Below are 12,828 nucleotides of genomic sequence, written 5' to 3' on the forward strand. Positions count from 1 at the left end.
CAGACGAGCTAAGGACCGGATCCCACAAATACTATATATAAGTGCATGCATGATAATGTACCAGATTAATAACAACAATGCACTGTAGAAAATACACCATAAACCTGTGCAGTATAAGGGAACATATGTATAACGTATAACACAAGTGCATAGTCTGGAACATGATCCCTAGAGGAGGAGGTGGGGCCGCAGGTAATGGAGTCCACTGGGGGTTTACCCTGTACGCCTGTGGGTCAGTCCAACCCTGCCAGTTATCCTAATACGTAGCTGGATATCTACACCAGGAACTTCAAATATGATGTTCTTAGATGCTAGTTTAAGTTTCTTGCTCTGCAGATCTGTAGCAAGTGCAGTTACTCTGATGTTATTCCCAGGTCGTACAAATCTCTGGCAATCATACGGCTAAATGTGGAAACTTGTCTCTATATCTAGAATAAAACATAAATAACTGAATGAAAATCAATGATAGAAATAAACTAACAAAATACTACTACACAGGTTGAGTATCCCGTATCCAAATATTCCGAAATACGGAATTTTTTGAGTGAGAGTGAGATAGTGAAAACTTTGTTTTCTGATGGCTCAATGTACACAAACTTTATTTAATACACAAAGTTATTAAAGTATTGTAAATGACCTCCAGGCTGTGTGTATAAGGTGCATATGAAACATAAATGCATTCTGTGCTTAGACTTAGGTCCCATCGCCATGATATCTCATTATAGAATGTAATTATTGCAAAATATTGATATCCAAAATTAGAGATATGCGGCAAGCACTTTTCGTGTTTTGTGTTTTGGTTTTGGTTCTGGTTCCATGCTCCTGTTTTGGATCTGGGTTGGTTTTGACAAAACCACCCTTTCGTGTTTTGGTTTTGGTTTTGGATCTGGATGATTTTTGAGAAAAACATAAAAATAGCTAAAATCACATAATTTGGGGGTAATTTTGATCCTACGGTATTATTAACCTCAACATTCATTTCCACTCAGTTCCAGTCTATTCTGAACACCTCACGCCTCACAATATTGTTTTTAGGCCAAAAGGTTGCACAGAGGTGGCTGTATGACTAAGCTAAGCGACACAAGTGTGCGGCACAAACACCTGGACCATCTAGGAGTGGCACTGCAGTGGCAGACAGGATGGCAGATTTAAAAAATAGGCCCCAAACAGCAAAGAAGAAAAAGAGGTGTAAATGAGGTAGCTGGATGCAGTGGCGTCGAGGGAGGGGGGAGAGGGTACAAATTACCTGGCCCAGGTCTGATAGAGGGGCCCAATGGGGGCCCAGGTCCACAACTTCTTTGATTAGGCCATGCCCCCTGAAAAGTACCTGGGCCCTTCCAGGCTCTCTACTATCCTGGCTGGGAGGCATGCCATGCTTCTGTGAGTGCGTGCTTCTGATGTGCTAGACACGCCCCCAAAGAGGAGTTGCCATGCCCTCAACATGCTGTGGTCACACCTCTTCCAGTGGTGGCAGGAGGGCCCAGGAAGTTGTTGTACCGGGGCCCAGAATTTCTCTTGGCTGCCCAGGCTGGATGGCTAAGCTAAGCGACACAAGTGTGCGGCACAAACACCTGGCCCATATAGGAGTGGCACTGCAATGGCAGACAGGATAGCACTTAAAAAAACTAGGCCCTAATCAGCACATCATGCAAAGAAGAAAAAGAGGTGCAATGAGGTAGCTGTATGACTAAGCTAAGCGACACAAGTGTGCGGCACAAACACCTGGCCTATCTAGGAGTGGCACTGCAGTTGCAGACAGGATGGTACTAACAAAAACTAGGCCCCAAACAGCACATCATGCAAAGAAGAATAAGAGGTGCAATGAGGTAGCTGTATGACTAAGCTAACTGACACAAGTGTGCGGCATAAACAACATGGGACATGCTGGAATTTGCCCAGATGTAATACACGCACAATATTGGTGGCACAGGAGAGCGTACCCCTAAACCACACACACACACACACACACACACACATGGCAAAGCCTGTAAAATTTGGATAATAATAACCCTTTTATTTGGAGCTATTATAATAATATGCAGCACAGGCAAGCGTACCCCTACACCACACAGTGCAAACCCTGTAAAAATTATTTGGATAATAATATAAGTAATGTATTTAACCCTTTAATTTGGAGTAAATAATATACAGCACGGGACACCACCACTGGACATATGACAGCACAAGACACCACCACTGGACTGATGCAGCACAAGACAGCACCAGTGGACTGGACTTATACGGCAGTACCCCTGGAGTTGTACGGCAGTGTCAGACAGGATGGCACTCTAAAAAACTAATCCCCAAACAGCACATGATGCAAAGAGGAAAAAGAGATGCAAGATGAAATTGTCCTTGGGCCCTCCCACCCACCCTTATGTTGTATAAACAGGACATGCACACTTTAACAAACCAATCAATTCAGCGACAGGGTCTGCCACACGACTGTGGTTAAAATGACTGGTTTGTTTGGGCCCCCACCAATAAAGAAGCAAGCAATCTCTCCTTGCACAAACTGGCTCTACAGAGGCAAGATGTCGACCTCATCCTCCGATTCCTCGCCCCTTTCACTGTGTACATCCTCCTCCTCACAGAGTATTCATTCGTCCCCACTGGAATCCACCATCACAGGTCCCTGTGTACTTTCTGGAGGCAATTGCTGGTAAAGGTCTTCCCGCAGGAAATTATAATTCATTTTGATGAACATCATCTTCTCCACATTTAGTGGAAGTAACCTCCTACGCCGATCGCTGACAAGGTTACCGGCTGCACTAAACACTCTTTCGGAGTACACACTGGAGGGGGGGAGGGGGAAACTTAGGAATAATAAAGCCAGCTTGTGCAAGGGCATCCAAATTGCCTCTTTTTCCTGCCAGTATACATACGGACTGTTTGACATGCCTATTTGGATGCTGTCACTCATATAATCCTCCACCACTCTTTCAATGGTGACAGAATCATATGCAGTTACAGTAGACATGTCAGTAATCGTTGGCAAGTCCTTCAGTCTGCTCCTGACTGCCCGGCATCACCACCAGCGGGTGGGCTAGGAAATCTTATCCTTTTCCTCGCTGCTCCAGTTGCGGGAGAACATGAAGGAGGAGCTGTTGACAGATCACGTTCCGCTTGAGTTGACAATTTTCTCACAAGCAGGTCTTTGAACCTCTGCAGACTTGTGTCTGCCGGAAAGAGAGATACAACGTAGGCCTTAAACCTAGGATCGAGCACGGTGGCCAAAATGTAGTGCTCTGATTTCAACAGATTGACCACCCTTGAATCTTGGCAAAGCGAATGAAGGGCTCCATCCACAAGTCCCACATACTTTGCGGAATCGCTCCATCTTAGCTCCTCCTTCAATTTCTCCAGCTGCTTCTGCAAAAGCCTGATGAGGGGAATGACATGACTCAAGCTGGCAGTGTCTGAACTAACTTCACGTGTGGCAAGTTTGAAGGGTTGGAGAACCTTGCACAAGGCGGAAATCATTCTCCACTGCGCTTGAGTCAGGTGCATTCCCCCTCCTTTACCTATATTGTAGGTGGATGTATAGGCTTGAATGGCCTTTTGCTGCTCCTCTATCCTCTGAAGCATAAAGAGTGTTGAATTTCACCTCATTACCACCTTTTGCTTCAGGTGATGATAGGGCAGGTTCAGGAGTGTTTGCTGGCGCTCCAGTCTTCGGCACGCGGTGGCTGAATGTCGAAAGTGGCCTGCAATTTTTCGGGCCACCGGGAGCATCTCCTGCACACCCCTGTAATTTTTCAAAAAATTCTGTACCACCAAATTAATTGTATGTGCAAAGCATGGGACGTGCTGGAATTTGCCCAGATGTAATGCACGCACAATATTGGCGTTGTCCGATATCACAAATCCCCAGGAGACTCTAATTGGGGTAAGCCATTGTGCGATGATGTCCCTCAGTTTCTGTAAGAGGTTGTCAGCTGTGTGCCTCTTACGGAATGCAGTGATATATAGCGAAGCCTGCCTAGGAACGAGTTGGCGTTTGCGAGATGCTGCTACTGTTGCCGCTGCTGTTGTTTCTGCGGGAGGCAATACATCTACCCAGTGGGCTGTCACAGTCATATAGTCCTGAGTCTGCCCTGTTCCACTTGTCCACATGTCCATGGTTAAGTGGACACTAGGTACAGCTGCAGTTTTTGGTACACTGAGGACACTTTTTCTGATGTCTCTGTACATTCTAGGTATCGCCTGCCTAGTGAAGTGGAACCTAGATGGGATTTGGTACCGAGGACACACTACCTCAAACAATTCTCTAAGTCCCACTGAACTAAAGGCGGATACTGGACGCACATCTAACACCAACAGCTGTCAAGGCCTCAGTTATCCGCATTGGAACAGGATGACTGCTGTCATGTTTTATCTTTCTCACAAAGGACTGTTGGACAGTCAATTGCTTAGTTGAAGTAGTACAAGTGGTCTTCCGACTTTCCCTCTGGGATGACGATCGACTCCCAGCAGCAACAACAGCAGCAGCAGCAGCAACAGCAGCAGTAGGCGTACCACTCAAGGATCCTCTGGAGGAATCCCGGTTAGGAGAGGACTCCTCAGCCTTGCCAGTGACACGGCCTGCAGGACTAATGATGTTCCTGACTGAGGAGGAAGTTGACGTTGAGGGAGTTGGTGGTGTGGCTTGCAGGAGCTTGGGTACAAGAGGAAGAAGGGATTAAGGTGTCAGTGGACTGCTTACACTCTTACCCAAAGTTTCACAACTTGACACTGACTTCTGATGAATGCGCAGCAGGTGAAGTATAAGGGATGATGTTCCTAGGTGGTTAACATCCTTACCCCTACTTATTACAGATTGACAGAGGCAACACACGGCTTGACACCTGTTGTCCGGATTTGTGGCGAAATAATTCCACACTGAAGAGGTCTCTTTTTTGGTATTTTGTCCAGGCATCACAATGGGCTTATTCATCCCACGGACAACAGGTGTTTCCCCCGGTGCCTGATTTAAACAAACCACATCACCATCAGAATCCTCCTCGTGAACTTCCTCCTCAGCGCCAGCAACACCCATATCCTCATCCTGGTGTACTTCAACAGTAACATCTTCAATTTGAATATTAGAAACTGGACTGTGGGTGCTCCTTCCAGCACTTGCAGTGGGCGTGCAAATTGTGGAAGGAGCCATCTCTTCCCATCCAGTGTTGGGAAGGTTAGGCATCGCAACCGCCGACACACTTGGACATTCCTTGGGGATTTGTGATACCATCTTAGAACGCACAGTTCTTTGCTGTGCTTTTGCCAGCTTAACTCGTTTCATTTTCTAGTGGGAGTATGAGGGCTTCCATCGTCATGTGAAGCTGAACCACTAGTCATGAATGTAGGCCAGGGCCTTAGCCGTTCCTTGCCACTCCGTGTCGTAAATGGCATATTGGCAAGTTTACGTTTCTCCTCAGACCACTTAAAACATTTTTTGGGGGTCATTTTACTGAACTTTTTTATTTGACATGCCCTCTACTATGACATTGGGCATAGACCTTGGCAGACGACGTTGATGGCATTTCATTGCTGATGACATGACTAGTGGCAGCAGCTTCAGCACTAGGAGGAAGTGGTTCTTGATCTTTCCCTATTTTATCCTCCAAATTTTTGTTCCCATTATTTTTCTGGAGTTATATAACACAATATGCGGTACAGGAGAGCGTACCTCTACACCACACAGGGCAAATCCTGTAAAAATTATATTTGGATTAAATGTTAATAACCCATTTTATTTGGAGTAAATAATATACAGCACAGGATACTACCATTGGTCTGATGCAAGACAACACAGAGACACTGTAAGGTACTTATTATACAGCAGCACTGGACATATGGCAGCAGAGGACACCACCACTGTGACTGGTCACTGGACTGATTGACCCCCGTTTTTCGTCACTGAGGGGGCATGCCCAGCACTATCTGAGCTGCTGGCATGCCCTCTCTCCCTCTGTCACCTGTGAATAGACGCTGTGCGCATGCGCACAGCGTCTATTCACCGCTGCTCTGCTAAGCAGGGCAGCGAGAGACAGAGCCTCCCAACTGCCCCCCACCACCGCGGGATACTGTGGCCCGCGGGTGGGACAGTGGGACAGTCCCCAAAAAACTGAACTGTCCCGTGAAAATCGGGACAGTTGGGAGGTATGCTGATGCACAGGACACTACCACTGGTCTGATGAAGGACAATACAGCGACACTGTAAGGGACTTATTATACAGCAGCACTGGACATATGGCAGCAGAGGACACCACCACTGTGACTGATCACTGGACTGACCAATGCACAGGACACTACCACTGGTCTGATGCAGGACAACACATCAAAACTGTAAGGGACTTATACAGCAGCACTGGACATATGGCAGCAGAGGACACCACCACAGTGACTAGTCACTGGACTGACTGATGCAGCATAAGACACTGGACTGAGCAGCACAAGACAGCACTATAATCGCCACCCCACTTTCACGTCCTCTCACTACGCTCTCCAAGACTGGAGGGAAAATGGCGGCAACGCGCGGCTTCTTATATGGTATCCAAACCCCGCGAGAATCCGACAGCTTGATGATGACGTTTTGCCTCGTTCTGGTTTCCGAGTAAGGCGGGAAAACCCGAGCCGGGCTCGGGACGTGAAGTTTGGTAAGGTTCGGTTCTCTGAGAACCGAACCCGCAAATCTCTATCCAAAATACTTCTGGTCCCAAGCATTTTGGATATAGAATACTCAACCTGTATTGTATAAACCTAACAGGAATTGAATGTGTCGGTCGTGGCAGCTTAATTTTAGTGATGAGCGGGTTCGGTTTCTCGGAAACCGAACCCCCCCGAACTTCACCCTTTTTACACGGGTCCGAGCCATACTCGGATTCTCCCGTATGGCTCGGTTAACCCGAGCGCGCCTGAACGTCATCTTCCCGCTGTCGGATTCTCTCGAGATTCGGATTCTATATAAGCAGCCGCGCGTTGCCGCCATTTTCACTTGTGCATTAGAAATGTTAGGGAGAGAACGTGGCTGGCGTCCTCTCCGTTTATGTTGATGCATTGCAAATATTTTGTGCTTGCTTATTACTTAATTGTGGGGACTGGGGAGCAGCTGTATATAGGAGGAGTACAGTGCAGAGTTTTGCTGACAGTGACCACCAGTAATACGTTGTCTGCCTGAAAAACACTCCATATCTGTGCTCAGTGTGCTGCATATATCTGTGCTCACACTGCTTAATTGTGGGGACTGGGGAGCAGCTGTATTATATAGCAGGAGTACAGTGCAGAGTTTTGCTGACAGTGACCACCAATATACGTTGTCTGCCTGAAAAATACTCCATATCTGTGCTCAGTGTGCTGCTTTATTGTGGGGACTGGGGACCACCAGTATAATATTATATAGGAGGAGTACAGTGCAGAGTTTTGCTGACCAGTGACCACCAGTATATAATATATTGCATTACGGTACAGTAGGCCACTGCTGTACCTACCTCTGTGTCGTCATTAAGTATACTATCCATCTAGATTCTATACCTGTGGTGCATTTCAGTTGTGCAGTTTGCTGACACAGTGACCACCAGTATATATAGCAGTACGGTACGGAAGGCCACTGCTGTACCTACCTCTGTGTCGTCATTAAGTATACTATCCGTCTACATTTTATACTTGTGGTGCATTTTAGTTTTGCAGTTTGCTGACACAGTGACCACCAGTATACTATATATAGCAGTAAGGTATGGAAGGCCACTGCTGTACCTACCTCTGTGTCGTCATTAAGTATACTATCCATCTACATTCTATACCTGTGGTGCATTTTAGTTTTGCAGTTTGCTGACACAGTGACCACCAGTATACTATATATAGCAGTACGGTACGGAAGGCCACTGCTGTACCTACCTCTGTGTCGTCATTAAGTATACTATCCATCTACATTCTATACCTGTGGTGCATTTTAGTTTTGCAGTTTGCTGACACAGTGACCACCAGTATACTATATATATAGCAGTACGGTACGGAAGGCCACTGCTCTACCTACCTCTGTGTCGTCATTAAGTATACTATCCATCTACATTCTATACCTGTGGTGCATTTTAGTTTTGCAGTTTGCTGACACAGTGACCACCAGTATACTATATATATAGCAGTACGGTACGGAAGGCCACTGCTCTACCTACCTCTGTGTCGTCATTAAGTATACTATCCATCTACATTCTATACCTGTGGTGCATTTTAGTTTTGCAGTTTGCTGACACAGTGACCACCAGTATACTATATATAGCAGTACGGTACGGAAGGCCACTGCTGTACCAACACTGTGTCGTCATTAAGTATACTATCCATCTACATTCTATACCTGTGGTGCATTTTAGTTTTGCAGTTTGCTGACACAGTGACCACCAGTATACTATATATAGCAGTACGGTACGGAAGGCCACTGCTGTACCTACCTCTGTGTCGTCATTAAGTATACTATCCATCTACATTCTATACCTGTGGAGCATTTTAGTTTTGCAGTTTGCTGACACAGTGACCACCAGTATATATAGCAGTACGGTACGGAAGGCAACTGCTGTACCTACCTCTGTGTCGTCATTAAGTATACTATCCATCTACATTCTATACCTGTGGTGCATTTTAGTTTTGCAGTTTGCTGACACAGTGACCACCAGTATACTATATATAGCAGTACGGTATGGAAGGCCACTGCTCTACCTACCTCTGTGTCGTCAAGTATACTATCCATCTAGATTCTATACCTGTGGTGCATTTTAGTTTTGCAGTTTGCTGACAGTGACCACCAGTATATATAGCAGTACGGTACGGTAGGCCACTGCTCTACCTACCTCTGTGTCGTCAAGTATACTATCCATCCATACCTGTGGTGCATTTCAGTTGTGCGCAGTATATATAGTAGTAGGCCATTGCTATTGATACTGGCATATAATTCCACACATTAAAAAATGGAGAACAAAAATGTGGAGGTTAAAATAGGGAAAGATCAAGATCCACTTCCACCTCGTGCTGAAGCTGCTGCCACTAGTCATGGCCGAGACGATGAAATGCCATCAACGTCGTCTGCCAAGGCCGATGCCCAATGTCAAAGTAGAGAGCATGTAAAATCCAAAAAACAAAAGTTCATTAAAATTACCCAAAAATAAAAATTTAAAGCATCTGATGAGAAGCGTAAACTTGCCAATATGCCATTTACGACACGGAGTGTCAAGGAACGGCTGAGGCCCTGGCCTATGTTCATGGCTAGTGGTTCAGATTCACATGAGGATGGAAGCACTCATCCTCTCGCTAGAAAAATGAAAAGACTTAAGCTGGCAAAAGCACAGCAAAAAACTGTGCGTTCTTCTAAATCACAAATCCCCAAGGAGAGTCCAATTGTGTCGGCTGCGATGCCTTACCTTCCCAACACTGGACGGGAAGAGCTTGCGCCTTCCACCATTTGCACGCCCCCTGCAAGCGCTGGAAGGAGCACCTGCAGTCCAGTTCCTGATAGTCAAATTGAAGAGGTCACTTTTGAAGTACACCAGGATGAGGATATGGGTGTTGCTGGCACTGGGGAGGAAATTGACAAGGAAGATTCTGATGGTGAGGTGGTTTGTTTAAGTCAGGCACCCGGGGAGACACCTGTTGTCCGTGGGACGAATATGGCCATTGACATGCCTGGTCAAAATACAAAAAAAATCAGCTCTTCGGTGTGGAATTATTTCAACACAAATGCGGACAACAGGTGTCAAGCCGTGTGTTGCCTTTGTCAAGCTGTAATAAGTAGGGGTAAGGACGTTTACCACCTCGGAACATCCTCCCTTATACGTCACCTGCAGCACATTCATCATAAGTCAGTGACAAGTTCAAAAACTTTGGGTGACAGTGGAAGCAGTCCACTGACCACTAAATCCCTTCCTCTTGTAACCAAGCTCCTGCAAACCACACCACCAACTCCCTCAGTGTCAATTTCCTCCTTACCCAGGAAAGCCAATAGTCCTGCAGGCCATGTCACTGGCAAGTCTGACGAGTCCTCTCCTGCCTGGGATTCCTCCGATGCATCCTTGAGTGTAACGCCTACTGCTGCTGGCGCTGCTGTTGTAGCTGCTGGGAGTCGATCGTCATCCCAGAGGGGAAGTCGGAAGACCACTTGTACTACTTCCAGTAAGCAATTGACTGTCCAACAGTCCTTTGCGAGGAAGATTAAATATCACAGCAGTCATCCTGCTGCAAAGCAGATAACTCAGGCCTTGGCAGCCTGGGCGGTAAGAAACGTGGTACCGGTATCCACCGTTAATTCAGAGACAACTAGAGACTTGATTGAGGTACTGTGTCCCCGGTACCAAATACCATCTAGGTTCCATTTCTCTAGGCAGGCGATACCGAAAATGTACACAGACCTCAGAAAAAGAGTCACCAGTGTCCTAAAAAATGCAGTTGTACCCAATGTCCACTTAACCACGGACATGTGGACAAGTGGAGCAGGGCAGACTCAGGACTATATGACTGTGACAGCCCACAGGGTAGATGTATTGCCTCCCGCAGCAAGAACAGCAGCGGCGGCACCAGTAGCAGCATCTCGCAAACGCCAACTCGTTCCTAGGCAGGCTACGCTTTGTATCACCGCTTTCCAGAAGAGGCACACAGCTGACAACCTCTTACGGAAACTGAGGAAGATCATCGCAGAATGGCTTACCCCAATTGGACTGTCCTGGGGATTTGTGACATCGGACAACGCCAGCAATATTGTGCGTGCATTACATCTGGGCAAATTCCAGCACGTCCCATGTTTTGCACATACATTGAATTTGGTGGTGCAGAATTATTTAAAAAACGACAGGGGAGTGCAAGAGATGCTGTCGGTGGCCCGAAGAATTGCGGGCCACTTTCGGCATTCAGCCACTGCGTACAGAAGACTGGAGCACCACCAAACAGTCCTGAACCTGCCCTGCCATCATCTGAAGCAAGAGGTGGTAACGAGGTGGAATTCAACCCTCTATATGCTTCAAAGGATGGAGGAGCAGCAAAAGGCCATTCAAGCCTATACATCTGCCCACGATATAGGCAAAGGAGGGGGAATGCTCCTGACTCAAGCGCAGTGGAGAATGATTTCAACGTTGTGCAAGGTTCTGCAACCCTTTGAACTTGCCACACGTGAAGTCAGTTCAGACACTGCCAGCCTGAGTCAGGTCATTACCCTCATCAGGCTTTTGCAGAAGAAGCTGGAGACATTGAAGGAGGAGCTAAAACAGAGCGATTCCGCTAGGCATGTGGGACTTGTGGATGGAGCCCTTAAATCGCTTAACCAGGATTCACGGGTGGTCAATCTGTTGAAATCAGAGCACTACATTTTGGCCACCGTGCTCGATCCTAGATTTAAAACCTATGTTGTATCTCTCTTTCCGGCAGACACAAGTCTGCAGAGGTTCAAAGACCTGCTGGTGAGAAAATTGTCAAGTCAAGCGGAACGTGACCCGTCAACATCTCCTCCTTCACATTCTCCCGCAACTGGGGGTGCGAGGAAAAGGCTAAGAATTCCGAGCCCACCCGCTGGCGGTGATGCAGGGCAGTCTGGAGCGAGTGCTGAAATCTGGTACGGACTGAAGGACCTGCCAACGATTACTGACATGTCGTCTACTGTCACTGCATATGATTCTCTCACCATTGAAAGAATGGTGGAGGATTTTATGAGTGACCGCATCCAAGTAGGCACGTCAGACAGTCCGTACGTATACTGGCAGGAAAAAGAGGCGATTTGGAGGCCCTTGCACAAACTGGCTTTATTCTACCTAAATTGCCCTCCCTCCAGTGTGTACTCCGAAAGAGTGTTTAGTGCAGCCGCTCACCTTGTCAGCAATCGGCGTACGAGGTTACTTCCAGAAAATGTGGAGAAGATGATGGTCATCAAAATGAATTATAATCAATTCCTCCGTGGAGACATTCAGCAATTGCCTCCAGAAAGTACACAGGGATCTGAGATGGTGGATTCCAGTGAGGACGAATTAATAATCTGTGAGGAGGCTGATGTACACAGTGAAAGGGGTGAGGAATCGGAGGATGATGATGAGAAATACATCTTGCCTCTGTAGAGCCAGTTTGTGCAAGGAGAGATTGATTGCTTCTTTTTTGGTGGGGGCCCAAACCAACCAGTCATTTCAGTCACAGTCGTGTGGCAGACACTGTCGCTGAAATGATGGGTTCGTTAAAGTGTGCATGTCCTGTTTATACAACATAAGGGTGGGTAGGAGGGCCCAAGGACAATTCCATCTTGCACCTCTTTTTTCTTTAATTTTTCTTTGCATCATGTGCAATTTGGGGACAATTTTTTTGAAGTGCCATCCTGTCTGACACTGCAGTGCCACTCCTAGATGGGCCAGGTGTTTGTGTCGGCCACTAGGGTCGCTTAGCTTAGTCACACAGCGACCTTGGTGCGCCTCTTTTTTTCTTTGCATCATGTGCTGTTTGGGGACAATTTTTTTTAAGTGCCATCCTGTCTGACACTGCAGTGCCACTCCTAGATGGGCCAGGTGTTTGTGTCGGCCACTTTTGTCACTTAGCTTAGTCACACAGCGACCTTGGTGCGTCTCTTTTTTTCTTTGCATCATGTGCTGTTTGGGGACAATTTTTTTTAAGTGCCATCCTGTCTGACACTGCAGTGCCACTCCTAGATGGGCCAGGTGTTTGTGTCGGCCACTTGTGTCGCTTAGCTTAGTCACACAGCGACCTTGATGCGCCTCTTTTTTTCTTTGCATCATGTGCTGTTTGGGGACAATTTTTTTGAAGTGCCATCCTGTCTGACACTGCAGTGCCACTCCTAGATGGGCCAGGTGTTTGTGTCGGCCACTTGTGTCG

The 12,828-nt window shown here is 46.9% G+C and overlaps 1 pseudogene; it reads right to left on the minus strand.

The window, feature by feature from the left end:
* Positions 1–213: 213 nt before the first annotated feature.
* LOC135057281 (protein-glutamine gamma-glutamyltransferase 5-like) overlaps positions 214–12,828 on the minus strand; it is an 86,732-nt pseudogene continuing 74,117 nt past the window's right edge.

The sequence above is a fragment of the Pseudophryne corroboree genome, chromosome 3 (assembly GCF_028390025.1).
Source record: "Pseudophryne corroboree isolate aPseCor3 chromosome 3, aPseCor3.hap2, whole genome shotgun sequence".
NCBI lineage: Eukaryota > Metazoa > Chordata > Amphibia > Anura > Myobatrachidae > Pseudophryne > Pseudophryne corroboree.